We start from the raw sequence: 14,557 nt of genomic DNA, 5'->3' as shown, positions 1-14,557 counted from the left end.
GAAAGATGGTTTTGCCCAAACACTGTAATTGTATTGAAAGTAGCCATTTAACTTTTGGGTTCAACTCTGAATTCTGATATTGTAGCCAGCAAGAGTCCTTTGCCAGGTAGTTCTCAAATAGAGTCCATTTTAATTATCCCGTTTCTGGATTATTCAGCTCCTGTGCTTTCCTTTCTTCTTTCATCATCTGTCCTTCAGTGATACTTGTTAAAATATCCACCACAAGGAGGACTTGGACAATGATCCTTGAACCTTCAGTTTCCCAAGGTGCTTGGGTCACACATGGCACATGCACGCAGGAAGGACCCCTGTGAAAATAATTCTTGCACCCCCACCCAGGTTTTTCTGCTCCAGGCACTGAAATATGGGACAGGGAGTCCTCATGTTGGAGTGCAGATTTCTAAGAGGCTTGCATTGAGAGCCAGGCAAACTTCAGGTTCAGTCTCTGTCTTGCCACTGACTGGTCATGTGATCTTAGATAAGATGCTTCATCTCACCAAGCCTCAGCTGACCCCTCTAGGTGATAGGTGTTTATTTACAAAACTATCTGTGAGCAATGAGACTTCAGTTATTTAAAAATCTCTGTACCCATTTCCTCATCTGTAAAATGGGATAATAATAACTCTCTTCAGGGTTGTGAGGATTAAATGATTTAATGTGTGCAAAACTCTGCTAAAAATGTATTAGGATGCTGCTGCTGCTGACGATGATGATGTTACAGCACTGTGATTAAGAGGGTCACTTTGAGCTAAAAATAGAACTACCATTTCACCCAGTAATCCCATTATTGGGTATATACCCAAAGGAATATAAATTGTTCTGCCGTAAAGACACATGCACGCGAATGTTCATGGCAGCACTATTCACAATAGCAAAGACACAGAATTAACCTAAATGGCTATCAATGGCAGACTGGATAAAGAAAACGTGGTACATATACACCATGGAATACTACACAGCCATAAAAAATAATGAGATCATGTCCTTTGCAGGAACACGGATGGAGCTGGAGGCCATTATCCTTAGCAAACTAACTCAGGAAGAGAAGACCAAATATCACATGCTCTCACTTATAAATGAAAGCTAAAAGATGAGAACACATGGACATATAGAGGGGAACAACAGACACTGGGGCCTACTTGAGGATGGAGGGTGGGAAGAGAGAGAGGATCAGAAAAAATAACTATTGATACTACAAGGCTTGGTACCTGGGTGAAGAAGTAATTTGTACAACAAACCCCTGTGACATGAGTTTACCTATGTAACAAACCTGTATATATACCCTTGAACCTAAAATAAAAGTTGAAAAAAAAAAAGAGTGCCACTTTGGAGTCAAACAAGCCTAGGTTCAAATCTCAAATGTATGACCCTAAGGAAGCTACTCAATCCCTTTAATATTTGTTTTCCTCATCTGGAAAATGAGATAATAATGGTGCTCCCTTCATAGGGTGGTTGTGAGATTCAAGTGCTCAGTGTGGGTCCTGACAAACAGAAAGTGGGTAACAGCTGGTAGCTACTGCCATTGTGGAAGATTGTTACACAATCTCTGAAGAGATTCCTTAACTTGGGACCTTGTAGAGATGTCAAAAAGATATTTTGGGAATGTTTGAGTTCACAGTCCATATTGAGGATAACAGACAACTCACAAGGTACAGTGTAGACAGGGACCTAAAAAAGAAACACCACGCAATGTGGCCTCTGGTTCCTCTCACTAAGGAGCAGCCTTAACCAAGAGTGTTTGGGTGAAAAGTCCCACTGCTGGTCCCAGCAAGTTGGTGTTTGATGAGCTAACGTTGCTTCTTTGCCAAGTGGGCCATTGATGTCTTGGTTTGGAGCCCCTGGGATTGACTCTTAGTCATTGTTCCAGCTCCTGGCCAGGGCACAGTCTGGGATAGGTTGGGCTTTCCTTACTGACAGGGGAGGAAGGGCTGCAGAGTTGCTGCTTTGTCCAGACTGTGTTGGCTCCACAGCCTCCCAGACATTTTCTGCTCTATTGGCAGAGAGCTATCTCCCTGGACAGACAGAGGCCACGAGAAGGGCTTCAAAGCCCATCTGAGAGTGGGGGTTGTGGAGTGAGTATGCCCTAGAAAGAATCCTCCCTTAGAGCTGCAACAAGATACTCCTGAGCCATTCCCAGCAGCAGTCCCTGGCACAGTCCAAGGCAGCTCATTGCTGCACATCACTGCTTAGTTACTCCATGTCCAATATCAGAAGCAGCAGCATCTCATCTGTCCCTCTGCAGCCCTCTGAGGGGGATGAGGCATCTCAATTTTACAGGTGAGGCTGCTAAGGCCAAGGGATGTCCTTTGCTCAGAGACAGCCAGTTGGGAAGTCTCAGGCCATTTCTCTTTCCTCTGGGCCCTGTGTCACTTAGCTCCTACTGGCCACTACAAACACAGCCCATTTTTCACTGCCTTCAAGCCCCAACCCAGTACCAGGGGCTCCCTACCACCTGGTTCCTCAAGTCTGCCTCTGGGCCATTGCAGCCCCTGCGCTCCCTGTGCTTGGACAGTGCCTCTGTATAGTTAGGTCTCAGCGAAGACATTGTCACCTCCAAGAGGCCTTTCCCTAGTCACTCTAAAGTAGCATTCATCAATCACTCTGTATCTCATCATTGAATGCCTCCAAACCCTTATCCCATTATCTTTATTATTATTATTCTTTTTTTTTTTTTTGAGACAGAGTCTCACTCTATCATCCAGGCTGGAGTGCAGTGGTGCAATCTTGACCTCCCGGGCTCAAGAAATCCTCTCACCTCAGCCTCCAGAGCAGCTGGGACTACAGGCACGTACCACCATGCCGGGCTAATTTTTTGTATTTTTTGGTAGAGACACGGTTTCACCGTGTTGCCCAGCCTGGTCTCAAACTCCTGGGCTCAAGCAATCTGCCTGCCTCGGCCTCCCAAAGTGCTGGGATTACAGGCCTGAGCCACTGCACCCGCCTATCCATTTATCTTTATCTCTCTCAGTGAGGTTAGAATCTCAGGAGTCTTGCTCACTGTCGCCTTGCAGCACTTGGCAAAGAGCACCATCCGCAGACAAGGGGCAGCCAAGCCCCTGCCCTGGGCCCTGAACCAATGCCCAGAGGGTCTGCTCTGGGCCCTTGCAGCTATGCCCTCCCCATAGGATAAGGGGTCTACAGGACCAAAGGAAGTACCCACCCAGAGCCCATTATCTCCTCTTCTAGATGGCATCATGGGTACCCAGGAATCAGTAAGTCCCTGACCACATGGCCCTAAACCCACTCCCAGGGAGGATTTGTGGGCCTCTCATCTTCCCTAGGGTAGATCACACACCATTGTGAGGCCCCAAGGCCCAATGGGTGGCCACGGGGCAGTACATGGAGGTGAGGCTCCTCAGAATGGTGGGCAGACAGGGAGAGTTGGGGGAGGGAAGAAAAGGGATGGCAGTTCCCATATGAGGGCCAAGGAAGGGGATGGGGGAGCTCTCCACACATCATCGAGTTCCAGTGCAGAACTCCAGGGAGCTCTAGGATTATGCATTTGAACCTGGCCTTCCAGGTCTTTATGACAGTATATGATGGAACAGTTCATTAGTTTGATTTATAACTTAAAATTTAGACATACAGTATGTGAGCCTCCAATTGCTCTCCAAATGTTAGGGGCAGGCCTGTTAACATATAGTAGATAACCACTAAATATTGACAAATAAAGGTATAAGTGAATGAAGAAATGAACAAATGAATGAAGTTTAAGCCCATTCACCAGAGCTTCCACAGTGGCAGCTTGGGGGAAGTTTCCACACAGAGTAAAGTGGAGCCTCTCACTCAGTCTGGATAGACACAACCAAGTGAGGAGTTTGCGCCCTGGTGGGCCAAATCACACTGCTCCAGGGATTGCTGTAAGACAGTCAGCCTCAGTAATGAGATCAAATTAGAGCCACAGCCAAAATAACCAGCCGTTTCCTAAAGTAGCGTAGAACGTGGCTTTGAGCTTTTCCATGGATTTAATTCCCCCCACTATACCTTCAAGCATTGACTACATGTGTGTTTAAAGCAAGGCATTAAGAAACATATGGCCAATAGCAGGCTCTATCCTATTTTTCTAAGAACTATGAAGCTAGTGGATGGGCCCCAGCAAGATAATATAACAAAAGAAGAGAAAAAGAGTTAATTCTATAAAATGCAGTAACTGCTAAGTCAACTCCTTCTAAAACATTTTAGAGATTTTAAGGTCAAGAATTAATGGTCCACTTACTTCAAAGGAATCAATTTATTTCTTCAGCATTCATTTTCAAAATCAATCATTTTGCGTCACCTAGAGAACTTAAGAAATTGAACTTTGAAAGCACATTACCGTAAAACACTCATCTATGTATGACTTCCAGCTACCACGAGTCTTTTTCACATAAATCCCAAAGATAGTTGATTTCTTGTTGCTTTGCTCTAGATGTAATAGCTGGTAATACTGTGGTCCTGCAGAGGCGTTCTAAATAATGGGTAGCAAAGCAAAGCACTTGCAGGGATCAATTCAGACCAACAACCATCTGGAGTGAACCCATGTGGGCCAGGCATGTGCTAGGTGCTGACAGGGCCTTTTGGTGTAATTGAGCAGTGCCGGCAGGCGGCCAATTCAGGAAAAGCATAGAATTATTTGCTTTTCCCTCTGCTAGCTGAGTTATTCCTGCAAGATGGGTGTGTTTAGGGTTCTGAATTATTTAAAGGTTTATGCTGAAAATTTGGAGGGCAATAACTATGCACCAGTGTATCTTTAGTCAAAGTTGTTATGTTTCTGCTTTGTAAAAACATCCCATCAAGGCTGGGCACAGTGGCTCATATCTGTAATTTCAGCACTTTAGGAGGCCAAGGCAGGAGGATGGCTTGAGTCCAGGAATTCAAGACCAGCCTGGGCAACATAGCAAAACTTTGTCTCTACTAAAATTAAAAAATCAGCCAGGCATGGTGGTGCATGCCTATAGTCCTCGCCAATCCAGAGGCTGAGGCACAAGGATGGCTTGAGCCCATGAGTTGGAGGTTGCTGTGAACTATTATTCTGCCACTGCACTCCAGCCTAGGCAACAGAGCAAGACCCTGTCTAAAAAACACAAATCACACACACTGTATTAGGCCATTTTCATATTGCTATAAAGAACTACCCAAGACTGGGTAATTTATAAAGGGAAGAGGTTTAATTGACTCACAGTTCCATATGGCTGGGGAGGCCTCAGGAAACTTACAAGTGTGGCAGAAGGCAAAGGGGAAGAAGGCACCTTCACGAGGCGGCAGGAAGGAGAAGAACTGAGCAAAGGGGAAGAACCGCTTATAAAACTATCATATCTCATGAGAATTCACTCACTGTCATGAGAACAGCATGGGGGAAATTGCCCCACGATTCAATCACCTCCACCTGCTCTCTCCCTCGACACATGGGGATTATAGGGATTATAGGGATTATGGGGATTACAATTCAAGATGAGATTTGGGTAGGAACACAAAGCCTAACCGTATCACAGACACACACACACAACCTTCAATTGAGTTAACCTAAAGGCTGATGTTATTATCACGGTGCTGCAACAAACAGCCTCGGTGACCTTGGACAAGTCACTCCACCTAACCTCCCCAAGCTTTAGTTTGGATGGATGATCTGTAGACTTGTCATCAGTGCTAACAGTCTGGAAAACCCCATGTTAATCAACACCACCAGGGACTCAGACAGACCAGCTGTTTGGCTTCAGAAGACAAAACCTCCAGCTGAATGAGGGCATTTAGCATTGGGCTTTTTGGCAGCTGCACACACAGTGAATAAATGTCAGGAGCAGATTAGTAAGGGAGCCTTGGGTAGAGAGAGCTTTGGTAATTCAAGCCCCTGAGCATCCTATTTACTGAGAAGTGGCTCTGAATTAAATAAACATTTAAATTACACACTCATCCCAAATTGGATTTCAAGGGGAGCATCATTACTGGAGCATAGGAGAGACAGCTACAGTCCAAGGCTACCTGGATCAAGTACTAATTGGATCAAGGTTTAATTCTTCCAAACAGCCACATATTTCACATTGCATTTGACTGGATATAATAGGAAACTAGAGCAGGGGCTATTATTATTTGCAGGGATGGGGTGGAGGATCTGGCTATGCCACCCCAAACTCTTCATTGACTACAAATTTAACCTTGAGCAAATCTTGTTCTACGATCATGAAGGTCCTGCCCAACCTCTAACATTTTATAGTCTATCACTTGTTCCTAATGAGAATCATTAAAATTAACACTCAGGGCAGCCTGCAGAATAACGGCTTCAGTGCTTGACTGCACATTGGAATCACCTGAGGATCTTAAAACTTTACTGATGTTGCTCAGGCACAGCGGATCACGCCTGTAATCCCAGCACTTTGGGAGGCTGAGGCAGGATTGTGTGAGACCAGGAGTTCAAGACCAGCCTAGGCAATATAGCAAGTCCTCCATCTCTACAGAAAACTTTAAAATTAGCCAGGCATGGTGGCATGCACTTGTAGTTCCAGGTACCTGTAAGGTTGAGGCAGGAGGAGCCCTTGAGCAAGGAGGCTCACATTACAGTGAGCTATGATTACACCACTGCCCTCCATTCTGAGCAACAGAGTAAGACACTGCCTCTAAAAAAATAAAATTACTGACATTATGTTCTATCTGCAGATTCTAGTTTCATTGGTCTGAGGGCTCCTGGGCTTTAATTTTAAAAGCCCACAGGGATACTAATGGACATTCAGGCTGAAAACTCCTGCTTCAGGGAGAAAGCTCCATGGGGTGTGTGGCACACACTGTGAGCTACCCAAAAGCCATCCAGTGCTCAATTTTCCCTTGTCTTCATCACATAAAAAGGCTAGAAAACTAAAATACCTCCCCAGATTCCCTTACAGTAAGAGGCTTATGTGCCCCAGTTCTGACCAGTGAGATATAAGTGGAATTCACTGGGTAGAGATCCCAGGAAAGCTTTTTAGAGGAGACTGACCTGGCTGGTGGGCACTTTAGCCCTTGCCCTGTGCTCCCTTTTTTTCTTCCTGTCTGTAATATAGATGCCATGCCTGGATGTTCAGCTGCTGTATTACAAGCAAGCAGACAAGTGCCAAGCACTTATCTAAAGATGGTAGAGCAGGAAGAGAGAAGCGACCTGGATCTTTGGGTTCACTGTGACCTGCAGTATCTGCCCTATTGCCTGTCTTGGAATTCTTTGATGCATGAGATAAATAACCTCCCTACTTATTTCAGCCACTGCCAGTGCCACTTCCTCTTGCATGCAGCCCAGCACTATCTTTAAATGATACAGAACATGAAAGGTGTTAAGAGGAAATGCTTCGCCTTCTCAAGGTCACCTCAATCTTACAGCATGAACACAGAGTGAGAAACAATTTTCTTAATTTATAAATGACCATTATAACTAAAGCATATTGGCAGGGCATGATGGCTCACGCCTGTAATCCCAGCACTCTGGGAGGCCAAGGTGGGCAGATCACCTGAGATCAGGAGTTCGAGACCAGCCTGCCAAATATGGTGAAACCCCGTCTCCACTGAAACTACAAAAATTAGCCGGGTACGGTGGCATGTGCCTGTAGTCCTAGCTACTCAGGAGGCTGAAAGAGAAGAATCGCTTGAACCTGGGAGGTGGAGGTTGCAGTGAGCCGAGATCACACCACTGCACTCCAGCCTGGGTGACACAGTGAGGCTCTGTCTCAAAAAACAAACAAACAAAAAAGACAAAAGCATATTGACACTTAAACCAGAAGAGTTATGTTTTTGAGTCTACAGGAGGCTCCCCAAAAGGCCTGTGCATTGACAGAAATTTCTGGAGCCTAACTACTAGGTTAAGGTTATGGCTCTTGGAAAATTGTACTAATAACTCAATTGTCATCTTGACCCCAGCCCTACTGCTACTGTTCCTGGGCTGAGTAAAAGGCCTAGTGTGCTCAGGAGTACAAGGATAGGAAGCTGAAAGCAGAGTTGTGCAGAACAAGGGCTCAATAAGTCTCAGGGGCTTTCTATTTTATTTTTATTTTTATTTTTAAGACAGGGTTTTGCTCTGTCGCCCAGGCTGGAGTGCAGTGGCACAATCACAGCTCACTGCAGCCTCGACCTCCCAAGTTCAAGCCATTCAGGGGCTTTCTAAAGAAGACGTTATATTAGAGGCCATGATCCTAGCCATCATTTTTAGCTAGTCCCAGGAGTCTGTGTTACTGGGATGGAGGTAAGATTGGGGATGGGAGCAGTTAGCTTCTCCTGCTGCCTTGACTTCCTTCCTTCTTCTCTCCTTCTTCTTTCCTTCTTCCTCTCCTCCTCTCTTTTCTAGGCTCACACTTCCGCACTCACAGGGAAGAGACAAAATGATAGCCATCCTTATGTTCCCTGCACTTGGTAGAGTATCTGTCAGAGAGTAGGTGCTCACTAAATGCTTGTTAGAATGAACACTCATCCTCACACTCTGCTCGCACTTACCTACAGGTACCCACCACCACTCCCTCTTCCTGTGCGGGGAGAAGTCTAACCTGTTCTCATAACAGAGTTACGTTTTCTTCCCTTGTTACCTTCTCTGGATCACCCTACTGCCATTCCTGCCCATATCCTTATGCTGGCATTTAAAAAAAGAGAAATGGGAAAGCATCACAAGAGACATATGGGTGGAGGGGGATTATTCTGTGTTTTTAAGGAGATGACAGTAATTGAGTAAAGCAGGAGATACTGGCTGGGCGCGGGGCTCACGCCTGTAATCCCAGCCACTTTTGGGGGCTGAGGTGGGTGGATCACGAGGTCAAGAGTTTGATACCAGTGTGGCCAACATACTGAAACCCCGTCTCTACTAAAAATACAAAAATTAGCCGGGTGTGGTGGCATGTACCTGTAGTCCCAGCTATTCGGGAGGCTGAGGCAGGAGAATCACTTGAACCCAGGAGGTGGAAGTTGCAGTGAGCCGAGATGGCACCATTGCACTCCAGCCTGGGGGACAGAGTGAGACTGTCTGAAAAAAGGGGGGGCAGGGAGAGATGACAAAGATTCAGAAGTGAGAGGAGAAACAAAGGGAAAAGGTCCTTGAGAAGGTGAAGTGGAGGGTTGGCCTTTGGTGGGAGGAGAGACTCAAAAAACAGAGAAGAGAGGCCCTACCTCAGTAGACTTGTACATCTGGCTTCTGTTTTCCTAAAAAGGTGGAAAGTGAGATCATCAGCTGAGAATAGGTTGAGAGGTTAGGGTGTGGAAGGCTGAGAAAGAGAAGGTTGTATTGACCCATTATGACTTGCTTTCTCTTTTCCTTTTCTCCTCCCTAGGCCAGCCTTGACCAGGGCCTGCCTGCAGGCTTATGATGAATGATATAATGGCCACCTTGGCCTAGGTTACAAGATCTGATCAGTCTATCAAACTGTCTTAATTGTATGATGCCAACTCATGCAGAGAATGGTGTGGAGTCATCTTCTCACACTCGATCAAAGTGAGTTCCTGCAATTTCTCTGCTAATGATATGGTTTGGCTCTGTGTCCCACCCAAATCTCATTCGAATTGTAATCCTCAATGTTGGAGGAGGGTCCTGGCAGGAGGTGATTGAATCATGGGGGGCTGTATTAGTCCATTTTCACCCTGTTGATAAAGACATACCCAAGACTGGGTAAATTATAAAGAAAAAGTGGTTTAATGGATTCACAATTCCATGTGGCTGGGGAGGCCTCACAATTGTGGTGGAAGGTGAAAGGAACATCTTCCATGGCAGCAGACCAGAGAGAGAATGAGAGCCAAGCAAAAGGAGTTTCTCCTTATAAAATCATCAGATCTTGTGAGAGTTATTCACTACCACAAGACCAGCATAGGGGAAACTGCCCCCATGATTCAATTACTCCCACCAGGTCCCTCCTACAACACATGCGAATTATGAGAGCTACAATTCAAGATGAAACTTGGGTGGGGACACAGCCAAAACATATCCGGGGAGGACTTCCCCCTTGTTGTTATCATGATAATGAGTGAGTTCTCACGAGATCTGCTTGCTTAAAAGTGTGCAGCACTTCCCCCTTTACTCTCTTCCTTCTGCTCCTGCCACATAAGATGTGCCTCCTTCCTCTTTGCCTTCTGCCATGATTATAAGTTTCCTGAGGCCTCTCCAGCCATGCTTCCTGTATAGCCTGTGAAACTGTGAGTCAATTAAATCTTTTTTCTTTATAAATTACCCAGTCTCAGGTAGTCCTTTTTTAATTTCTTTTTTTTTTTTTAATTTTTTTTATTTTTTGAGACGGAGTCTTGCTCTGTTGCTTAGGCTGGAGTGCAGTAGCATGATCTTGGCTCACTGCAACCTCTGCTGAGCCCCCAGTTCAAGCAATTCTCATGTCTCAGCCTCCCAAATAGCTGAGATTACAGGTGCCCACCACCATATCCAGCTAATTTTTTTTTTTTTTTTTTTTTTTAGTAGAGATAGGGTTTCGCCATGTTGGCCAGGCTGGTGTCAAACTCCTGACCTCAAGTGATCAGCCCGCCTTGCAGGTAGTCCTTTATATCAATGTGAGAATGAACTAATACACCTAAACTTCAGCATCACCCATTCCCACCCTTTTCCTGGTGATGGCAAGAGAAGGAGAAGCAGAGTCTAATTTGGGCTACAGCAGGTAAAATTTGAGAAATTCAATGAAGTCAAAATGAGACCACCCAGATCCTGAAATATAAACATTAAGAAAAGCAAAGGTTTAGTAAGTGGTTCTGAGGTCTCTGGACATCCTTTGGCACTTCAAAGCTTCCAGTGATTCTACAAGACTTATAGCAGAAACACCAGTCTTAACATTTCAAGATTATTGCAACTTTTTCTTAATCTACCTCAATCCATTCTATATCATGCCATTAATAGACATGTCCTAAAATATGAGAATGAGAGCATAGGGGGTTGAGAAGAAACTACAAGGGGACGGGAAGTGAAACGTTTCCCTAGTTTAGACCTCGTGAAATTCTCGAGGAGTACCTCCTGGCACACTGCCAGGAATCCCATCCCAAGCAGGGAAGCCGAGCCCTCTCCAAAGAGGGCATGAGTAGGAATTGTGCATCATCCTTCTAGAACCACGAGTAGGAGGGTCTTATGGGACCATTCTGGTCCTGGGGAACTAGAGTTGTTGGTTTCAATTGTAACCCAGAAAGTAGGCAACAAGGCCTACAGCTTTGTGTGCAGAGTTGAGGACAAACACTGACCAGCATCATTCAAGAGAACTCCTTCCTTGCGAATTCAATGCCCTGCCATGATTCTCATCATCTTTTCCCTTTTGTTCATGCTTCTTCCAGTGGAGTCTTTGTCCTCCAACTCCTCACAGTTAGAGCCTCTACATTTCCTTCCTTTTCCTCAAAGTAATCCCAGGAAAAGGTAGATAACTCCTTAATTCTCAATGCAAATTTCAAATATTTTACCATCCCTCTTCTGTCAAAGTGACCGACACTGGTAGCACTAGAAATTTGGAGTTTTCCTGGAAATAGAATCTTATGAGAATGTCTTTGCAAAGCAATGACTTTAACATTATGGAGTTTTACCCACGTGAGAAGACTGCTATTTGTTGAGGAATTGAGATTAATGAGTTGTCACATCCTTATGATGGAAAAGGAGACAGATGATTTTGCAATCCATATTCAGCCTTCTTCTATTAAAATATAAAATTATATGTCAAAGCATCTGGATGATCTAAAAACAGTGGTTGCCTGGAGTATGGAGCTCAGTCACTTTTGAGAAAAAAATGCATGTTTATTTTTAAAGGAAAAATGAAAAAGAGGGATATTGGAATGTAGGGATGCTTATGTTGAGAAAGTTTGCCCAGATTGACCTGACATCCTGGAAAATATTTTAGTTCATTTGATAGAAGGAATCCAGTGCTTCCAGCCAGGACAGTGAAAGAGAGTTCTAAGAAATTTAAATGCATAAAAAGAAAAAAAAAAAAGTAAGAGGAGGCAAAAGTAGAGAGAAAACAACAAAGGATGGTAATATTCTAAACCCTAGGTTGCAATTTTCTTTACCATTGGCTATCTTACCACGCCTCCCTAGTATACATTCATACATTCATCTTCACTCACCTTTGGCTCTCCAGTGATTTCCAATGGATTGCGGTTAGAGTCTTGACAGATCTGTCCAGTGGTCTTCAATCAGGATCACAATGAGAGACAAGCCAAGAATCCCATTTGCTCTTGCTCTGTTTGGAATATCTCCACATTAGCCCAACTTTCCATTACTGCTACTGACTTTAGACTTCTGGATGACAAATGTAAGAAAGAAAGTGATTCTGTTATCAAGCAAGGAGGATCCTAAAGAGCTCCTTGTTATCATCACCAAGATCTGAAATTATGTGCTGTTCCATTTGTGAGCTCATTAATCTCTGTTTTCCAGTGGGAGCTTTGCAATTGCAAAGAGCTGCTCAGCGGAGACCTCCAACAGCTGTCCAACTGCAGCATCCCTGGGCCACAGGCACACTGGCCTGATTGGAATGGGAATTCATATTCAGGGCAGGGGGAGGCAACAGGGGGTTTGAGCTAATCAAAGTACAAAGCTTGTTTAGAATTTATTGATGTGTTGTTAACTGTGTTGCAGCTTTTCCTAGAATGATGGCTGTTTGTTTATTGATTCTTCAAAAAAGCTTTCAATATTGTGGTTTGTTTATCACGGAGGTTTGAGTTGTTGAAAGTTGACCTCAAAATTGATGTAATTAACTGGTTTTAGTTTGCTATGTTTAATTGATGTTGAAGTGTAGACAGGAAAGTATGTGGGGGTGGTGGTAATTTTCTAGTTAGTTGGACATTGTTTTTGGCTTTTAGAGCCTTCCGGTTACTCAACAATAACTTTCCAAATGTTAGCTCTGCTCTGATTATTAGTTTTATGATGATGACTTTGCCATTATGCCTAATCAACAGCTGTGCGGAAACTCATTTTAATCATATATTTCCTGCCTAGAAATTAACGGATGAAGGATAATTACTACCCAACAGCTTGAGTTATGATTGGCTGCTTCCTAACCCTGTTGAAAATAAAAAATGAAAACTTAAAGAAAATGTAAAACTGTTATTTCTACTTTGTAAAAAAATTGTGAACTCCGCCTTTTTTCCTACCTGAAGGCTGGGAATGAATTGCCCACTTCCCTACCTTGAGACCAGCATTACAAATCAGAGTTACTTCATTAACTAGATTAATTAGATTAAACTAGATTAAAGGTGCTTTTTACAGCATGAGACTTATGCACCCACAGGGTCATGAAGGATGATGGCAACATTTATTTCCAGAATGTAAGTAATGAACTTTTCCTTTCCATAATGTTTCACAGAAGCATGAGAACTTTCAATGAGGTCAGGGCTGGAATGGCTCATAGAGACCATCTATTCCAGGGCTGTGGACTGGGGGTATATATGCACATGTACATATTTGGGGAAAGTAGTCCCAGCTTCCAGAGATTCTGAAGGGGACCATGGCTCCAAAGAAGTTAAAACCCACAGACCAAACCCAGGTCTTTCATGTTACAAAAATGAAAATCAAAAGGTCTCGTAGAGTCAGTGGTGGCAGAACTGAGATTTAGAAGCAAGGTCATCACACTTCTCAGCACCTTCTTGCCTCTCAGAAGAGCTGCCACGTCCTCTAATCCTGTATCACTGTTAGCACCGGCTCCTGAAGCCTCATCGCCCCTCACGTCACCACCCTCCGATACCTGCTGTGGCAATAAATATGGGTCAGGGTGTGATATGCAACCAGTGAAGAAATGGGCCCTTCTGACTTCAGTGATTGAAAGGTGATGGATGGTTGGTTGTTTCCCCTGTATCACTGCTATTGAGTAAAGTGAGGAATCTATGAGCCATGACTTATAAGAGCTCCAGTGTACAACACCATTAATGACCAACAAGGCAATTAAGCACTAACTGGCCTTTAGATCAAAATGCCCTTATGACTCCAAAGAATATTAAACTAATGATAAATAATAGTTTGGATAACTGTTGAAAATACAATCTATATAACTTTATATAGTTTCTTTAGGTTTCAGATATTATTGATATTTGATGATAAAATAATCTTACAACATTGGAATAAACATGGAAGAACAGTGGAAACCTTTACAGTTTAGGGTGTCTCGAAGGCCCGAACATCTAAAAAAAAAATATATATATATATACATGTATATATATTTTCTCATTCAGAATGGAGTTTCTCATTCAGTAGATCTGGGGTGGGCCTGAGAATTTGCAATTCCAACAAGTTGCCAAATGAGCCTGATGTGGCTGGTCCAGAGATCACACTTCAAGAACCACTTGGTTAAAGCTAATGTTTACTGATTGTTACCAGCTTTATAGTACCATCTTCACACTTACATATTCCACTAACATTTAAGTGAAACACCTCTGAAAGGTCCCCTGTCATTTAGTAATCCTCTGTTGCGCCTTACATTTCATCACACACATCTGGCCCCTGTTCTGCCCCCTCCCACGTGGCATTGTCTTCCTCAGAGGGAATGCATGGATGTAGCAGGATGAAGTTCCTCTCTGGGTTGCCCACAAACCCTAGCACAGTGTCTTCAAACTTTGTTGCCTTTATTTGAAATTGAACTAAATTCAAAATAAGGAGGATGAACTAAATGACTTTAAAATT

This window comes from Hylobates moloch, unplaced genomic scaffold, assembly GCF_009828535.3.
Source record: "Hylobates moloch isolate HMO894 unplaced genomic scaffold, HMol_V3 SCAFFOLD_35, whole genome shotgun sequence".
NCBI classification, from domain to species: domain Eukaryota; kingdom Metazoa; phylum Chordata; class Mammalia; order Primates; family Hylobatidae; genus Hylobates; species Hylobates moloch.
Note: the sequence above shows the minus strand (reverse complement) of the source record.